At 35.4% G+C, this 25,095-nt stretch overlaps 1 long non-coding RNA gene across 2 annotated transcripts in view; it reads left to right on the top strand.

Moving 5' to 3' along the window:
- Positions 1 to 25,095, top strand: part of LOC141506003 (uncharacterized) — a 227,361-nt gene that overhangs the window by 22,065 nt on the left and 180,201 nt on the right. For both annotated transcript variants that reach the window (XR_012473749.1, XR_012473750.1), the window contains exons 2-3: positions 10,503 to 10,632; positions 12,289 to 12,405. This is a non-coding gene — a long non-coding RNA (uncharacterized LOC141506003). The remainder of the gene's footprint in view (positions 1 to 10,502; positions 10,633 to 12,288; positions 12,406 to 25,095) is intronic.

Below are 25,095 nucleotides of genomic sequence, written 5' to 3'. Positions count from 1 at the left end.
TTGTAGGCTTTAGATACAGAAGCTTTGATTTTATTATCTTCTTATAAGTATGTATTTTGATCTTTCTTATCAGAAAAGGAATTATCTACAGTCATATTTTTTCCTCTATTGTTTGCTCATTTCCCCAGCCTATGACTTGATCTTAACTCTTTGTCAAGGTAGGACTTGCTTCCAGGTTTGAGGGTGCACTGTAATAAGCTTTGTTTTTTTTGGCAGCTGTTTTTCAGAAATATGTCTAGGAATTTGCAAGTTTTCAATTCTTCCAGGGTCCTATGATTTAAGGAGAGGTTTGTACCACTCTCCAGATCTATGCTCTGGTCTTTGGGTGCTCTGTGAGGAAGGTTCATACACTACTGTGGCAAGAAGTTTTGTTGTGCTTCTGCTTATTCCCTAGTACTGGGACTATGACTCAAATCTGAGTATGGACAAAGCAACAGGGTTTTACCTATATGATAGCAAAGATACCTCTGCAAGGTCCTTTTAATCTTCTTATCATCTATGAATTGAGAGATTTGGAAGCAGCTGCCACTGCTGAATCAGTGACTCTTGAGGCTTGTTCCTGGTCCTCTGGGGTCTGAGCTACTGAGGCTTGCAGTAGACTGTGCTGCATTCTTACCCTGGTGCTGCAAACTTCCTGCTGACCTTCCATATTGTTATTGGCAATCTCTGGAATGAGTGATATGGAACCTCCATCACTGCCATTGACCCAGTCATTCCACAGGCTGTTCCTGGATTTCTGGGGTCATTTGCTCTGGTGTGCTCCTCCTCCTGCCCTACTCTGCACTCCTCTCTCACCCTGGAGTATCAGATTCATCATACAGATCTTCTAAGTTATCCTGGGATGGAATATTGTTTCACTTAGTCTTTTTGTGGGTTCCGCCACTCTAGTATGGGTTTAGATTCATTATTTAAAGGTATTTCAAGATGTCTGGGGAAAGCTTGGTGAATCCCTGCCTTTACTCAACCATCTTGACTCTACCCTTTACTAAAATATTAGTTTAAAATTGTTCTTTTGGGGGTATTTAGACTTGACATAGGGCATGAGTTTTCTCTGCTACTGTATGTATATGTAATACTTCTACATGATGATTGCATTTTTGGTCCTTGTTTTTCAAATGCCTTCTGAAATTTCTTGCTCATTGAGTCCATCAATTCCCATTTTCTTCAAAAGAGCAGAATATATAAATTACATAATACTTTCATGGGAAGTGCTTGGAGGTGGTATGGTACATGGCAGGAATTTAGTAGTCGAAATAAGAAAGAAGGGGACATACTTTAAAGGAGTTACGCTTCCCTGGTCATTTTATAGACAAAGCTGGAATGGGTCTTAGAGATCATCTAGCATGCTTACCTCTTTCTATCCTCATTTGAAAAGACTCATTCTTCAGAGGAGGAAAATTGTCCACAAGGAGATAATTTGCAAATAGCAGAGCCAGGACTTAAACATTGATATTCTGAGATTTTTGACTTTTTGTCCAGTATATGTTCTATAACATCACCTTACTTTTGATATTTGCTACTAGAATTTTCTAGCTGAGCCAAAAAAATAGAATTTTTCACATCACACTTTTAATAATTAGAAATAAGGGTGTCTATATCAGACTATTGATATCCCAGTAAATTATAGTATTCATTAAAGATCATCTAATCCCAAAGTTGTATAATACCTCCTTTGTGAATATATACAGTACTAAGATATCTGTTAGGAATTAAATGAAAGAAAGTTGTAACATTGTCTGTGATCTGGACTTTGATCTCCTTTGTTGCCTCTTAGGTCTTACACTAATGGGAAGTGTTTTACTGTCTCAGAAGTCAGAGCTAGTAGTCTGCTTGATACAGTAATTAATTGATGAATATATGAAGGAAAGGAACATGTTTTTGAGAAGATAAAGTCTTTCCCAATGGTGTTTCCAGATTATCTTTGTTTTTTTAAGCAAATACTTTTAAAATTCTAACACAAAAAAAAGCCAAACAGCAAAACTATGTGCTTTCTAACTTTGCTTCAGAATTTCTTCCTTTTTGTTTCATATAATTAGAATTGACTATTACCTGGGATAGCTGTTTTTATTTTCCCTGATTAGAAGGGGGGGATTTAGTTGTTATGAATATCACAAAGAAAACTTTCAGTACTTTAAGAAAATGTTATTAAAAGGAGTTAGCTAAAGCACAGAAGGTAGGGTAGTTTGTAGAACAATTCTTGGTGAACAGTAGATACATTAACAAATGCTTATTGATTGATAATATGATTACTTAATTCTTTTACATACAGAATAGTTAAATTTTATACAAGAAACCATGATGGTTGCAAATTGGAAGAATCAAAATTTAAATGTTATTTGTCTATATTTGTCCTTTTAATGTATCTTGAGCACCATTTTAAAGCTTTGGGACTTGCTAATCTCATGTATTAAAAAAAATCTGTGTAAATTTAAGAAAAAAAGCAAAGGGATTCCAAGGATCTCAAAGCTTGCTGAAAGGAATTATCTTTTCCTGAATCAATCAATCAATAAATCAAATATAAGTGGAATAATGAATAGAATGCTACTCTCAGGGTGAAGAAGATCTGAGTTCAAATTCAGCCTCAGAGACTTTCTAGCTTCAGAAACTTTGGGCAAATTATGCAACCTCTGTTTGCCTCAGTTTCCTAAGCTATAAAAAGAGAATAATAGCACCTACCTCCTAGGGTTGTTGTGAAGATCAAATGAGATAATATTTGTAAAGCATTTAGCATAGTTCTAGCATATGGTAAGCAATTTATAAATGCTGGCTACTGTAGTTATTTTTAATGTTGTTGTTATAGGTGCAAAGCACTGGAGATAAAAATCTTTAGCTTCAAGTCTAAGCAAAAATCCCACTTTTTGCAAGAAGTCTTTATTTCCTTTCCCTCTGGATTAGCTCCAGTTTACCTTGTACATAAATCATTTATTAAGGACAGCTGGGAGCACAGTGTATAAAACACCTAGTGAGGATTCAGGAAGACCTGAGTTCAAACCCAGCCTCACACTTACTAGCTTTGTGACCATGAGTAAATCACTTAACTCTAATTGTCTCAGTTTTCTCATGTGTAAAATGAGTTGGAGAAGGAAATAGTAGACCACTCTAGTATATTTGTCAATAAAACTACAAATGGGATTATGAAGAGTTGAATGTGACTGAATGACATTTTGCTTGTTAGATGTGAATGTATTAAATTATTAACATTAAACTCAATGATGCCTAATTTTTCCCCTTTAAGATACTCTCCCAGATGGTAAAGAGGTACTACAAATGAGCAAATAACCACATTGTTCATTATTCTTTTTGTTGGTGGGTATTCTTTTGACTAGGCTTATTGAGTAGTGAAAACAATGCTACTATCTATAATTAAGTAATTAGTTATCTCAGAGAAAAAGTAACATTGTGCTTTGCCTTTCTGTGACATGAAGCACAAATCCAACATTTCCTTCTTTGGTTGGAATTTGGACCAGTCTTCTGCAAATATTTATGTTGGAATGCTGGAAGCTGTACAAGATTCTCAGTTATTTTCATAATCTTTTGCTGTTTACAATTCACACCACCTGCCTCCGTCCACTGAAAAAGAAAAGATTTTGAAGCAAATGTGCCTTTAGTGAAAGAAAGTCAATTTCATTTCTATGTAATATAAAGTGATTTTCTTTAAGATAATGGTAACTGCCAACACATTGAGCTGGGAGTACATGGACCACTGGAAGTTAAGTGACCCATGAATATATGTCTTGTCATACCCTTTAGCATTTTTTGGAGTTTTCTATCAAGGAACCAAATAATGGGTTTTATTTTGGAAATATGTGGATGTCTCCACATTCCACCCCACATCTCAAGTAGTGCCATACATCAAACATATTGCCATAAACAAGATGAAGCAATTTAAGTTAAAATTTTTTCAGGAATAACCAGTAATATAGACTTTTATGAGTTGTTAAAAACTTAATATCACAATTTTCACTTTTAAATAAAGCTACTCCAGTAATATCTTGTTATGCTACTTGCTATGCTACTAGTCTGCTTTTCCCACTTCTAACCAGTTTCCCTTGCCCTGTCCAGGAGTTGTATACTTCTGATTGGTGAGAGTTCACCATATTCAGCTAACTCCAGATCAACCATGCTTCACTATGGCTATCTTCCTTACTACCATTCTTTTATAATATCTCCCTTTTCCCCCTGCTTTACATGCCAAGATCTATGGGAACAGAAATAGCATTACCATTCCTTGAAAGAACATGCCCAGTGACTTCCCCTATCATTCCCATGACTTTTCTTACATTTTTTTCTCTGTCTGTGCTGTATCCTGTATGCTTTAATCTTCCTTTTTAGAATGTCAGTTCTTGATGCGGCAATTAATTTGATTTTTTTCAGTTGTATCCTTCATGTTTAGCATGACATTTGGCAGATAGTCAATGATTTATCCATTTTTAAAATTCATTTGTTCACTCATCCTCCCAATGTCTATATCTCTCTAGATATTAAACCAAATAAACAGATTACTATAGTAGATAAAATCATTCCACTTCCTAAAGGACCATTTAATACATCCCTGATGACTCACATAATCTTCAGTTTCCTTCTCCAAATAGAAGTAAAGTCATGTAGAAAGAGAAAAAGGATTCATGGTGAAGGAAATGAATGAGGGTGATATGTAGGCTTTGAAAAAGTTTGCTTTTGATATCCTCACATTTAAAGTTATACTACACTTTATTTTTAAATATATATATTTTTCTTTTACTGCAGATAGTGATGACAACTATAAAATTAAAAGACTTTTTTCTTTGGGAGGAAAGTCATTGGAAAAATTAATGCAAAACTGAAGCTTAAATACTTTGGCTATATTATGAAAAGAAAGGACTCTTTGGAGTGTTGAGAAAAATTAAAGACAAAAGGTAAAAGGGATGACAGAGAATGAAATGGCTAGGTAGTGTCATGGAACCATGAACATAAATTTGAACAGCTCTTGGCATAGCAAAGGTTAGGAGGGCCAGACATATGTGCTATGGTTCATAAGGTCACAAAGAGTAGAACATGAATGAACAAATGAACAGCAAACAATCACTTTCTGCCATAAAAACTAATGGCTGACAACTATATAAGGCTTTAAGGGAATTTTTAAGAACCTAATATACATTATCTCATTGGTCCCTTATATTAATTCTCTAAGGCAGCTTCTATTAGTATTACCATTTCCATTTCATTGCTGAGAAAATGGAAACATTATCACTATTAGCATTATTATTTTCAAACATAATAAAATCAACTCAAAAGAACACCTACCATCAATAATTTCTTAATTGTAATATCTCTTCTCAGATTTGTATGGCAAACCTTTTACAAGACAGATCATTTATCATGAATTATTTATAATTCATCGTTCCAATTCAGTGATTTATTGTTGGTCCTGAAGTGTAATGGGCAAGATTTGAACCCAGGTTTTCATGACTTCCAATGTCTCCTATTATTGTCAGATGGGGGGTGGGGGTGCTGGAAATTGAGCTATTTGATAGATTGATACACCAAGCAGAAAAAAGGAGGAAGAGATATGATCCCTCTCTCTCCCAGGTGTTTCTGTCATTTTTCAAGACAGAATTGAGTTGGGATTATAAGCTTCATTCTAATCATGAAGAAACAACCTATTTTTTAAAAATATAACAAGTCATTTAATCAACAAGTCTTCTGAACATTAACTCTATGCACAATACTGTGCTAGGAGCAATGGGAGATATACAGATGAATGAGACACAATTCTTAGCCCTAAGGAGTTCACAGCCAAATAAAAAGTGCAAAAAATTGACACATCTAAATAGCCCAGTGGAGCATCTGTTAGGAGTGAAATGAATTTCACAAGTATAAGCATGATAGAAGCACAGACAAAGAAGAAATAAAAACTCTGTTGAGGAACTAGAACTTGAGGATAACTAAGAATAGCTAAAAATCTGGTAGGGAAGAAGTTCAGATGTGTGTCTCTTTCATTGACAAATGTTAATCTGCTTTAAAGCATACATTGTGTTGAAATTTAAGACCCCTTAATAGCTGTAGACTTTGAGGATGTTATTTTACTTGGTCAGGACTCCATTTCTCCATAAATAAATTGAAAAAGTTAGATATGGTGGTTTCTAATATACTTCCAACTTTGTTGATCTGTTAATCAATCAATTTTATCTCTATTTTACAGACACCACGTTCACTCATTCTATATAGCATGTTCCAAACTCTTAATACAATTTAAATCTTTTGATAACAGGTAACTGCATTAAAACTTTGGGAAAACCTTGCATTTTTCCAAATGAAGAAACAAATAAATAATAATACATGTGTAATCTGGGACTTAAGTCTGGGCATTTGGATAAGATCTACTTTCTGCCCATGTGAAGAGATAAATTGGAAAGAAATTGGGAAATAAGTTTTTTTTTCCTTTTTCTGGCTCTAATTTTAATAGTGGACACACACACGCACAGACACACACAGACACACACACAGACACACACACACACACAGACACAAACACACAAACATGAGTTCCAGGCTCTCTTCAGGGGAGGTGCCTCTAGAGGGAGAAAAAGACTGTGGGGAAAAGCCAGCATGCAGAGTATCTAATGCCTGTAGCATGCCCCTATTTCCAACTTGCCACTCTGGAGTGTAGGAAATTAATCACTGGGTGAGATGCAGGATTTGATCTCCCTGATGAGTTGAGATATCTCACTCCCAGTGCAAGAGTTCATCCTCTCTGCGAATTGTCTGCCATATTTCGATCTCTTTAATTTCTATTTCCTACCAGCTTGGATAAATGCATTTTTAAACTATTCAATAAAGGAATGGTCTTTATTTAAATAGCATTTGATAGGAAGTCAAGCTTTTGAATGTAGCTTGGGATATATTTTTCCCATTAAGTAATAGCGACCAGAAAAAAAAATAGTTTGAAATAAAAACTTATTTTCCCTAGACTAAAAGTATTCCAGTATTCTCTTTCTGTGTAGAACACAGTGGATCGGCCTTAAGTTTCCAAGTTCTTACTCTCCTGATGGACTCCTCCTCCTCTTGGTTGAATAAGTTTCCAGAGCTATCTTTTAATTGCTTCCTGAAAGATTCATCTAGACATATCTATGCAGATATATGTGTATATGTACATTATATATATATGTGTATATACATTTATACAAACTACATATATATTATATATAGAGAAGCACCACATATAGAAACCACAAACACACACATATGCACCCATGCACTTTCTACATGGAAAAATATATAACTTAAACCTTAAACATGGATTGAATGAAGAGACTTTTAGGAGGAATAGGCATCTAGTTAGGGGAAAATATCACAGGAATCTAAGATTTGATAGGAGATTTGTGGCCTGAAATTATATTAGCAGTCAGAATGTAGAAAGAAATTGAATGCCCAACAGGAATTCTTAGTGGTTAAAGCAATTAAACATAGTAAAGAAGCTCAGAAAAAATGAATCTAGGATGTTACCTTGAACAACTAGCACTTTGCCCTATGGGTCTCTGAAGGGGAAATTGGAAGGAAATAATTGAAATTATCTATCTGTACTATCTATAGTGATGAGGAAAGAGATGGGAGAATGCTGATGAGTGTGGAGGTGGTGACTCTAGGTGGAGTCAATTTCCCCATTTTTTTTAAAGAACTCTCATTTTAGTCTTTAAGCTATTTAGAGGAAGAATGATAGAGATCAATGGAAAGGAATAAAAGAAGTTAACTTTTCACATCTTTTAGACATAACTATGAGAACTCTACTTCCTTCAACCAAGTTAAGCTAGTCTCACACAAAGATTGGATGCTTTTGAACATAATCTTGTACATTACCCCTAATGGACTAATGCATGAGATGTTCCCAGTAAGTTTGTGTCTATATTCATGAACAAGAGATACTATGGGCCATATTTTTATTAGACAGATGGTAGACAAATTAGATAGAGATAAAAAATGAACTGGAATTATAATCATACCCTTGAAGTTCGAATCCTGCTTCAGCTACACAACTCTGATTATAGGCAAAAGACTTAAATCACTCAGAACACAGTTTCACCACTGTAAAATGGGCACAATATGGTTTTGCAGTACTGAAAGTGCAATGTCTTGGGGGAGGGAAAAAAGGGGAGGAATGAATGTTCTGAATTCTATGACCTGGCTTTGCTCTTTAATAATAATAGCTAAGATTTATATAGCATTTACTGTGTTAGACTTCTTGCTATGAGATTTTGACCAAGGTATTTCATTTTTGTGAAATTTAGAATACTCATCTAAAAAAATGAGGGGGTTGAATTTACTGATCATTGAAGTTGCTTGAAGTGTTAAATTCTATAATATAGAATAATTCTAAAATTCTATAATATATAAATAAAACATAATATCTAATATATAATTCTAAATATACATTTAATTTTACAAATCTTAAGACTATGATTAGCTAATGAAATTGAACTAGTCACCATGTATACTGGCATTCTCTAGCTAGCACTTCAAAGTGGGAACAACCAGTCTTACAAAATAGATAAATATTTTCACTCCTTTCTCTTTCAGCATTATTTCACAGTAATCAGTTTTCACATTAATCAGTTTTTCTCTAATCCATTCAATCTAATTTCCTCCCAAAAGGAGCTTGAAATATCTTAAACACCTATATTATCCTGGATATTAGAGTTACAGCCATCACTGGAGGATATTTTTGTATTCTTATAATAGCAATATACTATGTAATTAATGTATAAATGAATTGTGTCTTGAAAATATAAATATAAAGAAAGCTCACGTTTGACCTGTCAGATATGTTATGCTAGACTCAAAACGTGTGCTCATCTAAATGGAGGTAGCTTTTTTATGCATCCTGATTCCAAATACATACTTTCATAGATACTGCAATAAGATGTGCTGCTGATGAGACTGAATTGATCCATCTTATTTATTGTTAGTCTAGCATAAAGCATATCCTTGCTGGGAGTCTAAGGGCTAGAGACCTATACCTCTCTGTCTTGCACCTAGATATTGCTAATTGCTCAATTTTAGCTCTGAGGAAATCTCCCCTCTACTTATGGGACTTCATTTTCATATTTCAGCACATTAACAACCCATAACCCCACCTATAACTCCGAATCCTAAGTATTATGTTAAACATAGTAAAAGTTAAGACTCTTGTTTGAGTTTCCCTGAAAGGAGGAAAGAATAAAAATACACAAGATATGATTATGAAACAGATATTGGTAGAATAAAGCTTCATTTCTCTAGCATAGTATTGCTAATTATCACAGTGAGCATCAACAGAATAATTAAAATAAAGTTCAGTGATGTTACTTAGAACCACTGGTCTAGTATGCTATTTGATGCTTATTGTTAAGCCTTAGTGGGGAAATAATTTCCACAAAACTACTAACTAGACATTTTACATTTCATCTCCAATTAGCATTGATTGAATACATTGACAAGCTTGATTTTGTTTTTCCTTTACAGTGGTCTCTCTTTTTCTGTTATATACATTTCCCTTACTATAAGCCCTCTTCTACTGCAGTTCTAACTACTTAGATAGTTACTTCTGCCACTACTTGCAGACCTCTCAATATTTGACTTTATAAAACTGCTTTCTAAAGAAAAGGCAGAAGAAAAAGGCAGACCAGGAGCCTAACAAAAACTCACCTGGTTGAAATTTCCATAACTAGCTTGCCAGATAGGTAGGATTACCAGGCTACTGTTCATAATTCCTACTTAAAATCATATCTTGTCAAGTATAGACTATAGCCAAAATAATGAGAGCCAGAAGCTATCTCCTCTTTCAAAAGGTCCTCTGTTTCCCTAATTTTTCTGGCTCAATGGTCACATAGGAGTGCTCAATAAATCATAGATCTTTAAAGGTAATTCCCAAATTTTAATTGTTGTCCACTAAGAGCAGATAGAGAATATTGACCTCTAAAGTCCAATTCATTCACATTTAATCCTGAAAGTAAGAGGAAACTAATGGAATTTACTGAATGGTGGAGGGGTATGTGTGACCATGGTGAGTCCTGAACTTTAGGAAGATAAATTTGTCAGCTAAGTGGAGGATGGACTAAAGTAGGAAGACAATAGAGGCAAGGAGAAGAGGCCAATATAATGCTCCAAAACTGAGGTGAAGAGGGTACAAAAAGAGGTGGATGTATTAGAAGAGAACTGTATTCAACAGATGTCATCAAGGTAAAATTAGTAGGATGTAGCAAAAGCTTGTATACAGGAGGATGAGAGAAAAATGAGAAGTTGAGGTTAACACTTAGGTTGCAAATCTAGGAGGATAATGGCACCCTCAATTGTTTTTTTGGGGAGAAAAGTAATGTGTTCAGTTTTGGACATGTTTTTAAAATAATAGCAACTTCCTCCTAGAATTATTGTGAGGATCAAATAATACAGTAATTGTAAAGTGCTTGGCAAAGTGCCTAGCAAATTGTAGGTGCTTAATAATGTTTATTCCTTTTTCTTTCTTAAATGATCACATTGAAAATGGACAGTGAATTTTCTCAAGCCTATTAGAGCTGGCTCCAGTATGTACTGAAGTATAAGAGAATTAGAAGTCTGAAGTTGAAAACCTGAATTTTTCTTCTGCTTTTGGTGACACTTCCTTCTATACTATCAACCTTGGTAAATATATTTAAAAACCAGTTTTCCCCTTCCTCTTCCCCTTTTAGTTTAAAGTATTCTTTATACAATGGGAAAATTCCAAGTAATGTTTTTCCCACTCTCTAGCTACATGCTCTCATTGGCTAACAACCTATCACTCCTTTTCTAAGGTCCCTGGTTCCAAATGGCATCAGAGATCAAAAGATCACCTTTACTCCTGTGGAATTCCAGTCTCTTATCCAAAAACTTCATAATAATTAGTCATTAGGTTCTATCTGGCAGCATAATATATCCCAAAATAATCCAAAGTGTGTAATCGTCATTATGTTTGACAATTTTGTAGCTACCCAGATTTGCATCCTTAAAACCATCCCTCCTGGTTTCTAATAGAACAAATGTTCCATAACACTATACCTTTCTATTATTCATAAGAGTCAACATTTGATACAGCAAGGAGTCATTAAACTACTAAACCTTTGTCTCTTCTTTCCTTGATTCTTTCTGGATTATTTATCATCTTTTTTTCTTTTTTTAAAGTTATTTTTCTTTTTATTGAATTTTACAATTTTTACCTAAACTGGCTTCCCTGCCCCCATCCCCCCACAGAAGGCAGTCTGATAGTCTATACATTGAACAAAATCGAATGTGTTGGAAGAAAAATCATATCCTAAACGAAAAAATAAAGTATAAGAGATAGCAAAATTGCATAATAAGATAACTTTTTTTAAATTAAAGGTAATAGTCTTTGGTCCTTGTTTAAATTCCACAATTTTTTCCTTTGATTACAGAAGGTATTATTGCCCATAACAGATACCCTAAAATTGTCCCTGATTGTTGCACTGATAAAATGAGCAAGTCCATTAAGGTTGATCATCACCCCCATGTTGCTATTAGAGTGTACAGTGTTCTTCTGGTTCTGCTCATCTAGCTCAACATCAGTTCATGTAAATCCTTCCAGGCTTCTGTGAATTCCCATCCCTCCTGGTTTCTAATAGAACTATAGTGTTCCATAACATACACCACAATTTGTTTAGCCATTTCTCAGTTGATGGACATTCACTCAATTTCCAATTTTTTGCCACTACAAACATGGCTGGTATGAATATTTTTGTACAAGTAATGCTTTTACCCTTTTTCATAATATCATCAGGGTATAGACCCAGTAGTGGTATTACTGGATCAAAGGGTATGAACATTTTTATCACCCTTTGGGTGTAATTCCAAATTGCTCTCCAGAAAGGTTGGATGGGTTCACAGCTTCACCAACACTGTATTAGTATTCCAGATTTCCCACATCCCTCCCAACATTGGATGATTCCTCTTCTGAAATATTCAGAAGACATCTTTTGTGGATCCACATAATTATTCTTTGAAACATAAGCAACTACTTTCTCTTCAGTGAGTCTAGTTTCATCTTTTCTGGGAAAAGGTTCATAGTTATTGCTTAAATCAAGATAAACAGTTCTATTTTCTGCCTTTCTCTGAATTGCATTCTACTATTAACCAATTATAGATTATACCAATTATAATACCAATTATAGATTAGTATTACTCCTGTATTTTAAATTAATTTTCTTAAAACAGTCAATCCTTCTCTTTTTTCTAATAAAGATTATCTCCCTTAACTTGGTGAAGAGACAATTATTCCTTTAACTTTTTCCTTTTTTTTTCTTCTAGAAGGGACACTAATCTGCAATTTGAGCAAGTAAAGAAGTTGCTTAAGAAAGTCAGAATGGCCAATATCACAAGACCTCTGTAAACCACAGAAAAAGTACTCCATGTTTTCCAGAAATGGTATCTTGTGTCTCTAGCTCACTATTGCTTTTAGCTGAAAGCTGTTCTGGCAACTGCTGTGGTAATTTGTTTATTGACTATTCTGGATAATTAGTCACAACAGTAATGTGATATTGTCTCTGCCCTTGAAAGATATTACTGCTATTATTATTATTATGTATAAAGTTTGAGAAGACAAAGATATAGAAAATATTGGAAAACAAATAAAAGATAATGCAATGCATGCTATTTCTAATTAAGTGCTTAAGTATATGATAGAAATTCCTTGTAAGACTTCAGAAAAAGATAAGGTTTAGGGCAAGAAAATTGAACTTTAACATTAGTTTACAAGTGGTATAGTGGTTTGACTTGAATTCAGGAAGACAAGTACAAATACTGCCTAAATAACTTACTAACTGGGTCATTCTAAGTAAGTCACTAAAGTCAAGTCTTAGTCTCAGTTCCCTCATATATCTAATGTTGAGCATAGTATTTATCTTACAGGGTTTTTGAATGGCAAAATGAGATAGTATATGTAAAGTGCTTTGAGTGTCATGTTGTGTTCTTAGAGACATGAGATTTCAGTTTCAGTATTAATTTCTTGGAATAAAATCTACTCCTTTGTTGGGCTGCAAGGAAAGCAAACTTTGGGGGGTGGGGAGAATGTAGTCAAGTATATGAGGAGAATGTGAGCAAAAGAGTCTTCCCTAGCTCTCAATTTTTCCAAGTTCTTTATTTAGATCAATATCAAGTAGCTAAATTGATAGACTAACCCCTTCTTATGGATGAGGGTCAGGGACCTCATGTAACACTGGAAAACCTCTAATAGGTGTTCTTTGGAGACTATGATTCTTTTTATGTTGTCTAACTCCACCAATAAAGTTGAGTTGACTCTATCAGACTGCCTAACATCTTGTGGTCAGTTAGCCCTCTTAAGGATCCACAAGATTCTAATCTAAGTAGTTAAGGAAATCCTGATCCCATGATCAGGGATGCTTAAAAAGCAGCAGAGTGGAAAGACTAATGGATTTGGGATCATAAAACTTGTTTTGAATCCCAACTTTTCTATTGCCGTGGCTTGTAGGCAAATCACTTCATCACTCTGGACCTCAGTTTCCCTTTTTGAAAATTAAAGGTTTTACCAGATGATCCATAAAGTCCCTTTCACCTATTATGTATGCTCTATGCATATACCTAAATGTGATCTCAATATAAATATATAATCACAATACAAATATATGATCTCTAATAGATTTTCTGAATCATGGAATTTCAAAACTAGAAGGAACCAAAGAAATAACTGTTTCCTGAATAGGAATTCATTCTTTGACATCTTCAACAAGGGATTATCAGTCTTTTCTTAAAGAACTACAATCATAAGAAATCCATTGACTTCCAAGGTAGCCCTTTCTGTTTTTGGATAGTTCTCATTATTAGGAAGTGTTCCTATACATCAAAAACTAATGGGGCAACTGGGTGGTGCAGTGAATAGAGCACTGGCCCTGGAGTCAGGAGGACCTGAGCTCAAATCCAGCCTCAGATACTTAATAATTGCCTAGCTATGTGACCTTGGGCAAGTCACTTAAACCTCTTGCCTCCAAAAAGAAAAATGAAAAAAAAAACTTAATGTATCTCTGTCTTTAACTTTGTTCATCTCTTGGGACCAAAACAGAGAAATCTAATCCTTCCACTTGAGAGCTCTTCAATTATTAAAAGATAGTGTATATTCCTCCTCCCCACTCCAAATGTTTCTTTTTCTATTTCTGTATTCTATTTCCACTCTATTCATTTCATTGATCCTAAAATGAGGTGATTTTCTCTGTTGCTCTCTATTTTATCAATTGACTTCCTAAAATATGTCTTCCATTCCCTCAAATGGAGCAATGATTTCAAATATTGTGACTAGGCAGGTAATGTTGATAAATTCTAAACTCATCCATATATATACTTGATCTAGTTCAATATAAATTTAGTTTATCAGTGTAAAAATGGAAGTTCATAGAAGGGAACCAAGTAGTCCAAGGTCAAAGAACTACTTACTGGTAAGAGGTATAATCTGACAACATCAAAGGATATGCAAACACACTATTATTACCCTAACCATATATTCTTTTTTGGTTGCCTAGTCACAATTTTGATATGGATCCTGAAGTCCATTAAAACTCAACCACTACTACCACCACCATCACCACGATCACCACTTCCCTAGGTATTTCTCATAAGAATTGTGATCTAGTTTTTAATTACCTGCTCTAGGGAGGGAATTACACCCCCCCCCCCATAAAAATGTACTTTCATGCTTGGAACTAGAACACTATACCTTGACAATTAAAGATAGATTTCTTCTTTCATGTTCTGACTTCTTTTGGAGCCTAAAGGGAAAGAAATACCACTGTCTGATCACTTCATTATATAACATTTTACAAAACAATCAGGATGAAGGAGCTCTGGGAAAGAGATAAAAATAATCCCCCAAATAAAACTACTACTCTCTTTTCTTCTTAATATTACTCAAAATCAAGGGAAAATGTGAATAATTCTTTTAAAAATACTGGAATTTTCTGAAGAAAACTTAAGGAATCATACATAATGATCAACATTAGGAAATGAATGTGAATGCCTTGTAGACATTTTTCTTCTCTTTTGGAAGTGCCAGCAGAATTGACACTGTATTTCCCCTACATATTTAAAGCTCTATGTTTCCAAGCATCAATATAGGGCCACATGTTGTTTTGAGCAATTTCTCTCCTTCTGCCAAATAAATTTGGAAGCTAGCATCAGCTGCTAAATTGCCATTCTTCTTTTATCCACTCCAATTACAGATGATTGGAAGTCAAAAGCAAAGGATACAGAATCTGGGGGAAAAGAGCTCAAATTTGTGTGATGGGAGAAAATGCTGTTTTTTTCCCTTGATCTTTATAGTATACCCCATAGGTTTTGGGGTTCTCAGGTGAGGATGGGTTACCGCTCTCCTGAGTTTCTAACTTGCCATTGCTACTGTTTTATATACTAAGACTCAAAATGAAAATAAGATTAAAATTAAATCAGAAATAAAATTGGGATCATAACAGAATGATGGTCCAACATTTGGGCTCTCCTAGATACTTAAGGATTAGGTAAGCTATATCCTGAAAAGATGTCTATATGTGTAGAGGTCTTAGCATTTATTTTTCTTTTTTTCTGAACTTTGGTTTCTTCCTTGTAATATAAAGGGGTTGGACTTAATTTCTAAGTACTTTTTTGATCTAAAGGGGAGAAAATCAGATTCAAATGAAATAAATATTTATTTTAAGTGCAAGGTTCAGGTCTATTTATTAAGAAAAGCCAAGGCACAATTTGTTGAAATCTAGACTATCTGAAATGTTCTGGTTAGCATATCCATTCAAGTGTTTTTTTTCTTTAAAGAACATTTTATTATGTTACCCAAACCTCTACTCTGCAATTAACTCTAATCACACAAGCAATTAAATTAGAGGTAAGATTATTTTTGCAATTTAAAGCTATTTATACTGTCACTAGATTTTCTTCTATCTAATTAAATTTTATTATTCTGTTACAATTGATATTTAATTAACGCCTATTGCCTATAGCCTAATTTCTTTCAATCCCCACTTGTAGTCCATATTCACACACTGGAAATCAATCCTATCAGCTTTAGTTAGGTCTCTCATTCCCCAAGTCAAAGGAGAGACAGAAGATATGAACTCAGCTAATGTGATACTAAAGATAGAATTATTGTCCCCCCTGTGACTTCAGATTTATTCTGCTACTATTTGATATACTTGGTCCTTAAAGAAAATTGGTATTAAACTTAGTGGGATTAAGTGTAGTGCCATTCAAAGAGAGGCAGCAACCAGGCTGGACTTATCAACAAGCCTTTATTAAGTGCTTGCTCATTTCCTAGCACAGTATTGGAACTGAGAATACAAGTATAAATATGAAATATTCTGGACCCCAAGAAATTTGCATGCTATTGGGATACAACATATCTAGAAATAAATAAACTTAGGTTGTATATATAGTGAATGAAGATTAAGCATTGATTAAGTGTTTTTATATGCTAAATTCTGGGAATGCAAATAAAATAGTGTAACAGTCCCTGAACTCAAGCTTAATATATTAATAGTTGCCTGAGAAGGGAGTTATGGTCTAGGGAGCCACAACAATGATAAATGGAACAATAGAACAGTTCATTGACAATGAGTGAGAGGGAAGATGGAAGAGGGCAGAAAAAAATTGGGGTGAAGATGTGACCTCATCATCTCTTGGAGTATAGATGCCATTCTTTTTGGCCTGCAAAAATATGCCTCTGATGGCTGGTACTGGAGGCTGAAGCCACTGGCCTCTTAAAGTCTGTAGAATTTGAACTGAACCTTGAAGTCAGGTTAGGGCAAAGAAGAGGAATAAAAATACTTGAAGCATTGGGGAACAATATGTTCAAAGGTAAAGATATGGGAGGTGGAAGTCCCAGTTGGGGATCAGTAAGAAGGCCACTTTGACTGGCACATAGAGTATATGAGGCAGCATAACATATAATTAGCCTAGAATGACAGACTGGAGACAGATTATGAAAGACTGTAAATGTCAACTAGAGGCCTTTAAAAGATAGTTATTATTATTTCTTTTATTCCCCTAGAGGCAAGGGGGAGCAGCCATTTATGCAGGAGTGTACTCTGAGAAGTGACCCAAGGGACCTTTCCAGGAGATTGGCCAGGTGCCACCTGTGCTCAAAAAGATTTTGCTGTCCCACAGGTCCTATTCTACCTTGTATGCTCATATCTTTATCTCAGAAATTTCCTTATGTATAATTTATAGCAATTAGAGACTATATACCTCATTAGGTTTAGGATTGAAAGAGAGGCAAAAAGGAGGATTTAGGATTATTCATTTTATGTATTTCTGACTCCCCCAGAGCTTTGATCTTCTTTTCAGCTTTTAAGTTCTCCCTTTTTCACCTATGTTTAGGACTTACTACCTCTATCTATTAGTTTGCCCTTGTCCCCTTCATTCTCTTCAGATTTTCTCTTCAAACTCTCCTCATCACATAGTATAAAATTGAAAACTGAAAGGCTTGATAATCAGGGGCAGATCATAACTTTAGTGCTAGAAGTGACCCTAGAGGTTCTCTAGTCCATGCCCCCATTTTTGAGATGAAGAAATAAAGTCAAAACATAAGATCAAAATTATAATTTTTAACCCACTCTCGTTGACATTTAACACTTCACTCTTCCTCCTATACAGTAGGCTTCTCAAAGCCAGCTTTCCTATCTGTACCTTAAAGGCAAGAGGTATTACTGATTATTTTGGAAACTTGGAAGCAGTTTTAAAAGTAGTCTCTCCAATCAAAATACAGCATTAGTTGTTTTTATAAACATTAGTCCAAAAATTTACTTTTATCTGCTTTTTAAGTTGGATACAATAAAGAGATCCTGATGCCAGCAGCCATTTCATTCCCTTTGTAAATATTATTTACAAAGTCAGTATTTGAAATAACACTAGAACAGGAATCAGAAGACTCAGATCCTTGTTTAAGTAGCAGTATTAAATGATGATGTGTACTTTTGGTGAATTTCTTCATCTCTCTGGCCCTGCTTCCCCACCCCCCACCCCCCACCCCCAGTAAAATGGTGAATTTGGAAGAGATCAGGACTTTCAAGGGAGATCCACCAGTAAGTTTCAAAATCATGCTGATAGGATCATAGGAATTAGGAGTATTACCCATTTGGAAGGCTCAAAGAGTAGTTGGAAGTTTCTTCTCAATTCTATTCTCATTTCTTACTTCCCAATTATTTTATATTGCCTCCACATTGAAGGAAGAGCAGTTGATACTTGGGACAAGAAAATTCTTGTCAGTAGCCCTAGTAAGAGCACAATTCTCTCTCTCTCACTCTAAGGAGAATAGTCCCCCTTATAAACATAGGTTCTGAACAGGTGTTTATTAATATGATTTTAGTACTTCTTTGACAACCATTTTGACAGGAGGTTACCAGATTAGATTCTATTCAGTTATGTAACTTCTGTGATTTAGGCAAGTCTGGTGATGTGGATGGGTTTCATGGTATGCTTTTGTTTGTATCCCACTAAGTTTTGTGATAATCCTCCTTGGATCAAGATGCCACAAAGTCAGTCTGTCCTTGTCCACATCTTCAGAGCCTTCTACTACTCTTTAGGACAGATCCATTCAGAGAGCTTTGAACTCTATCAGGGGTCAAGGGACCCTTGAACTTAATTTTTCTTGTCAGATTTCTAGGGCATTATTAGTACAAAGTTTTGATTTAGGCACTTGTTGACCATTTATTTTGATTAAAATATACCAGATAATTACAGCTAATGATGTAGGCCTGGAGCTCAGCAGAGAGGTTACAGAAAGATATATAGATATGGGATCATGCACATAGAAATGATATTGACCCCCTAGAATGGTTATCACCAAGAAAGTTTTTATAGTGACCTTCCACAGTTTCTTATTGCCATAAGTTCCTCTACCAAGATGGCATAAATGATGCCTCAAATTTTGCTGTTTTGGGACATTTGGTACTCTCAAATGTTCAAGAATATTTTTATGTGCTAAAGGCAGTATGTGTGTATATATGTAATATGCGTGTTCATGGGTTTACTAAAAGCTTTACATATTGACCACTTACTCTACTTGTCACAAATCATGTGCCATATGATTCATAATTTCTTGCATTAAAACAATTCATTGTTAAAAGCAATTTAATTCATTTTATAATTCATTAACTTTGAATTAATTCATTTTTAAAAGTTATATCAAAAGTTATATATTATCACACATATATGTGCATACATTCATACATATGCACACATTATACAACTTATTTAACTTGTTTTTTACAGTGCTGCTGTCTCCATATATTCCTAATTGGGATGTCGTAGACTAGGCATCCATTTTCTCTTTTGGTGACTTCAGAGATATAACAACTCTAGAAATAATTAAGGATCCTTGAAGGAGTTTATCTCAGATTCCTTTCAGATCTAAAATTCATTGCTTTCTCCCTTTGACTGTCTCTAGTTTTTGTCTCAACTTACTCCTCACCAAAATCCAAGTATTTTTTTTGAAAAAGTCATGCCAAAATAATGCCAATAAAGTGATTCCTGATCCAGAGATTCCACTACTAGACTTATACACTCCAAGGGTATTTTTGAAAAGAAATATATACCAAAATATGTCTAACAACATATTTTATGGAAGCAAAGACATAGAAACACAGTAAATCTACATTGATTGAGGAATAGTTGGGTGGGTGGTTATTATCCTTTATTCTTGAAAAGATCCCAGATGACATAGTATAGCTAACTGTGGTTGATCAAACAAATATGAACTTGAGGGGCTCATAGAGTGTGTTCAAGGAAGACTAGTACCTGTGGTGTGAGGGCTGCTAATCCCTTTTTAGAGTTGCTTTTCATTTTTTCATGGCCACTTTAGTCACCTAACTCTCACTTGGAGCTCTAAGAGGCTATCGCAACATGGTAAACAGTTTTGGCAGACAGACTAAAACAGGTTGAGGGTAACTGAGGGAATCTGACCCCTGTTGATGAGTTGGGGAGGGTGAACATCTACACAAAAAACATGAAGTCTTTCACTGATGGAATAGGTGAATAGACATCAAACACACCAAGATCATCCATGTGTGCACCATTTCTTGCCAACTTAGAGGGAAAACTGAACCAACACATGATTGGCAAGAGTGGAGCAGAAAAGCAGAGGGCAACTTTCAGAGATATGGGGTAAAATATTGCATTTGTTCATCTGCATCAGAAAACTTGCAAATATCAAAAGCAGTGTTATGAAAATGATGCAGAAATCTGAAACCACTGAATGAAAAATGAGAACTCCACAGTGTTTACCAGCAGGACAGTTCATCTATTCCTTAGAAGACAGCATATAATTCCATCAAATATAAAGTGCAAATGCGGCTCAGAGAGATTAAAAAATTTTGGCTCAATAAAAAGGCAGATGAAATTCAGTTTTATACAAATAGTAACAATCCAAAGTGCTTTTATGACATCCTGAAGGCTATTTATGGGGCAAAGACATATAGTGCATTTCAACTACTCACTGCTAAGAGACCCTAATTGATTAGTTATAGGGACATATCCTACAGAGATGGACTGAACACTTCATAGTGTTCTTAATAGAACCTCATCAGTCAATACAGATGATATTGACTGTTTACCTCAACTTGCAGTCAATCCATCCCTAACTGAACTTCCAACTGTAGAAGAGGATTTGAATGATGTTAGGCTCCTTTTATGCACAGAACACTTGGTACTAATGCTATACTAGCTGAGATTTACAAGGTGGAGATTCATTGCTCATAAAAAGCTGGCTGAAATTTTCCGGATTATATAGCAAAAAGTCTTATCATCCAGGAATTCAAAGATGCTTCCATTCATCTCTTTAAAGTTAAAGGGGGTATTTCTCTTTTAGTCACTGCTGGTAAGATGCTTGCTAAAGTTCTCCTTAATAGGTTGATTCTTCATATGGAAATTAGTCACCTACTTGAGAGTCAATGTGACTTCAGATACAGATGAGGAATGTCAATATGGTGTCTTCTGTCTGACAACTCCAGGAAAAATGCCAGGAGAATAGAGATTTATATAAAATATTTGTAGATCTCACCAAGACTTTTGATACTGTCAGCCATGAGGGCTCAGGGAAAGTTATGTCAAAATTTGATTGTTCAGAGAGGTTTATCAGTACAGTACATCAATTTCATGATGGTGTGTTTGAACAAATTCTGGATAGTGAATGATGTTCTCTTGATTTTCTTGCCACCAAAGGAATGAAACAAGGTTGTATCCTTGCCACCATGCTTTTAAGCATTATGTTTTCAACCATTTTATTAAATGCCTTCATTGAGGATGGAGAAGGCATCGAGATTAGCTACCACATTGATAGTAAATTCTTTAAAAGTCTTGAAAAGCCTTCAAGTCAAGACCAAAGAGGAGGGAGTGTTGCATGATTTTCTGTTTGCAGGTAACTGTGCACTAAGTACACCTCTAAAGCTGAGATGCAACACAGTATGGATAGATTCTCTGCTGTTTGTGTTCATTTTGGTGACTCACTTAAAACCAGAAAACATGTTTTTCATCAGTTAGCCTACACAATCCATATGTGGAACTGTCAGTTACAGCAAATGGAGAAGTTTTGAATACTGTGGATAAGTTTACTTACTGTGGCAATAGACTTTCCAGGGAGGTACACATTGATAATGAGATTGAAACTGTCATTGCCAGAGCTAGCTTAATTTGGAAGGCTCTGAAAGAAAATGTGGGAGAGAAGATGTATTATTAATGATTGATCATCAAACAGAAGGTCTACAGAGCTGTTGTGCTGTCCTTATTGTTGTATGCCTGTGAAACCTGAACAATCTCTGAGCACCATGCCAAGAAACTGAATTGCTCCCATTTAAATTGTATAGGGAAGATTCTGAACATCACCTGGAAGGATAAGATACAGGACACTGAGGACCTTTTTTGAGCAAAACTTCCAAGAACTGAACCATTACTACAGAGAGCACAACTATGATACTTGCCAAAAATACTATTTTTATGGAGAACTTAGAAAAGCAAGTGCTCAGAGGGTAATAATAAGAAGAGATATGGGGACACCCTCAAGATCTCTCTTAAGAAATTTGGAATTGATTTTGCAGCATAGGAGGCACTGGCACAGGACTGTGCCCCCACCAGAGAGGTTGCTGTACTCTATGAGCAAGGAAGAATTGTAGCAACTCAAAGGAAATGTGAGATACATAAGTTAATGTAACCACCCCAGGTGTTCACATGGACTATTTGTGGCTGATCTGTCCTAGAGCATCACAAGTTCATATTGTCTGATCAACATTGTAACTTGCCTTTATCATAGTGATATCATTTTGGTCTTCTTCAATAGCAATGGACAAGAACTAACCAATGAGTTCAGAAGGCTTTATCACATATCAAGCACAATTTGTATGCATGAACTGAAGTGCAGATATCACTAAATCTTCCCATTTCACATTTTTTTGAGTTACAATAATTCTACTTCGTTTATAGAGCAAAGTGTCTTCTTTTTTGAAGGCATACCATGTTGGCCTGGGTCAGTGACTTCCATGCTCACAAGAGATTCCAAAGCTCTTCAGAGAGGCCTTGAAAGTGCCAATAGACATTTGATCAATATGACCAGTCCATTGGTGTCAAGCCCTCTGCAGTAGAGCTTGAATTTTTGGCAGCTTGGCTTGAGAAAAGACCTTAATGTGCAATACTTTATCTTGTCAGATGATGTTAAGAATCTACCTAAGACAATTCAAGTGGAAGCAATTCTATTTCCTGGCATGGAAATGGAATACTGTCCAAGTTTCATAGGGAAACAACAATAAGGTCTGCACAATGGTTCTGTAGAACTTCAGTTTGGTAGGCAGTCTTATTCCTCTTCTCTTTCACAGTTTCCTTCAGCATTTCCTATATACTGAGCTTGCTCTGGCAATGGGTGAGTAAACTTCATTATCTCTGGACACATTCTTGGAAAGTATACTGCCAAGTTAAGTGAACTTATTCACAGCATCCAAAATCTCTCCATTTGTTATAATCTAAGGTTCAACATAGAAGTGCTGGCTACTGGGTCACTTTTATTTCCCTAGTGCTGATTGTTAGACCAAAATTAGCATAAACAGCAGAGATTAAATCCAAACTCTAATTCATCACAGCCACAGAAGCTACACTGAGTTCACAATCATCTGTAAACAAAAGGGCATGCACCAACACTCCTTCCACTTTAGTCTTAGCATGTAGCCTTTTCAAAGTAGATAATTTATCATCAGTGTGGTAGCAGAACTTGATGCCATTTTTGTTCTTATTGAAAGCATCTGACAACATTGTTGAAGACATCATACAAAAACACATGGAAGTGGAAAACATTCTGAATCCAAATCAATAAATAAGCATTAAAATGAAAAAAATAAACAATTCTCTCACAGCTTGACAAAGTGTTATTATACCTGTTTGTCTGGACTGGCATGTACAGGAGGGATAGTAATGGGAAGAATATCTGCAACAGTAGCATGACATTAGGATAACAGAGGATGAAAAACCAAACTAAAGAATATGGATGCCATCCTAGAACAATAGGAAGGCATTGAAGCAAACCAGTGTGGTTGAACATGCAAGCACCAACACCAGCAATCTAAAGTGCATTAGAATGCCAAGGGAATGGGAAGACTCCAGTTCTGATACCTGCCAGGTGCTTCAGAGGAACCCCAGCTAAACCAAGATCCTCCAGTGGTAAGACCCCCATATGCTTCAGTGGGAAACAGAGAAACTCCACAGGCCTCTTCACATTCTAGTTACTACCAATAGGACCCTAGCTACCACCAGATAAGCTACCCAACCCTTCAAGAAGTTCTATCCACCCCCTTTGGCACAGTACCAGACATGAGAATCCCATGTGGGTCTAAGGGCAATATCAGTGCAGCATGAGGTACATGGCCAGAATCTGCATTCCCTGAATACAAGAAGCCTGAGATAGTGCCCCTTCTACCCCAGGAGCAGAGCTCAAATTTAAAAGAAAAGAAAAAAGACAAAAAGAGATATAAAAAACAAACAAAAATATAATCTAAAGAGATTTTTCAGGGAAGATCAAGACACAAACTTAGAAAAGGACAAAAAATATCAAAACACCTATGGACAAAACTCCAAAGAAAAATGAGAAGTTTCAAGCTCATAAAGAATTCATGGAAAAAATCTTTAAAATCATTTAAGAGAGGGGGCAGCTACATTGATCCAAACTGAATGTGATAAGAGAGAAATCATATCCTTAAGGAAGAAACAAAGTATAAGAGATAGCAGGATTATATAATAAGATGTCAATTTTTTCCCTAAATTAAAGGTAATAGTCCTTGTTCTTTGTTCAAAATCCACAATTCTTTCCTTGGATACAGATGATATTCTCCATCACAAATACCCCAAAATTGTGCTGATTATTGTATTCACTGATGGAATGAGCAGGTCCATTAAGGTTGATCATCACCCCCAAGTTGCTGTTAGGGTATACAATATTCTTCTGGTCTTTCTCATCTCACTCAATGTCAATTCATTCAAATCCTTCCATGCTTCCCTGAATTCCCATCCCTCCTCATTTCTAATAGAACAATAGTGTTCCATGACACATATATACCAGTTTGTTAAGCCATTCCCTGATTGAAGTACAGTTATTTGATTTCCAATTCTTTGCCACTACAAACAGGGTTGCTATGAATATTTTTGTGCACGTGATGTTTTTACCCTTTCTCATGATCTCTTCAGGGTATAGACCCAGTAGTGGTATTGCTGGATCAAAGGGTATGCACACTTTTCTTGCCCTTTGGGAGTAGTTCCATACTTCTCTCCAAAAAGGTTGAATGAGTTCACAGCTCCACCAACAATGTATTAGTGTCTCAGATTTCCCACATTCCTTCAAACATTGATGATTGTCCTTTCTGGTAATATTGGCCAGTCTGAGAGGTGTGAGGTGGTACCTCAGAGATGCTTTAATTTGCATTTCTCTAATAAGTAGTGATTTAGAGCAATTTTTCATATGACTATGTATTGTTTTGATTTTCTCATCTGCATTTATCAGTTGGGGAATGGCTTGTTTTTTTAAGAATTTGACTCAGTTCTCTGTATATTTTAGAAATGAGCCCTTTGTCAGAAATACTAGTTGTAAAGATTCCC

The sequence above is a fragment of the Macrotis lagotis genome, chromosome 1, assembly GCF_037893015.1.
Source record: "Macrotis lagotis isolate mMagLag1 chromosome 1, bilby.v1.9.chrom.fasta, whole genome shotgun sequence".
NCBI lineage: Eukaryota > Metazoa > Chordata > Mammalia > Peramelemorphia > Peramelidae > Macrotis > Macrotis lagotis.
The sequence above is the reverse complement of the archived record's forward strand: the minus strand, read 5'-3'. Positions and strand labels throughout refer to the sequence as shown.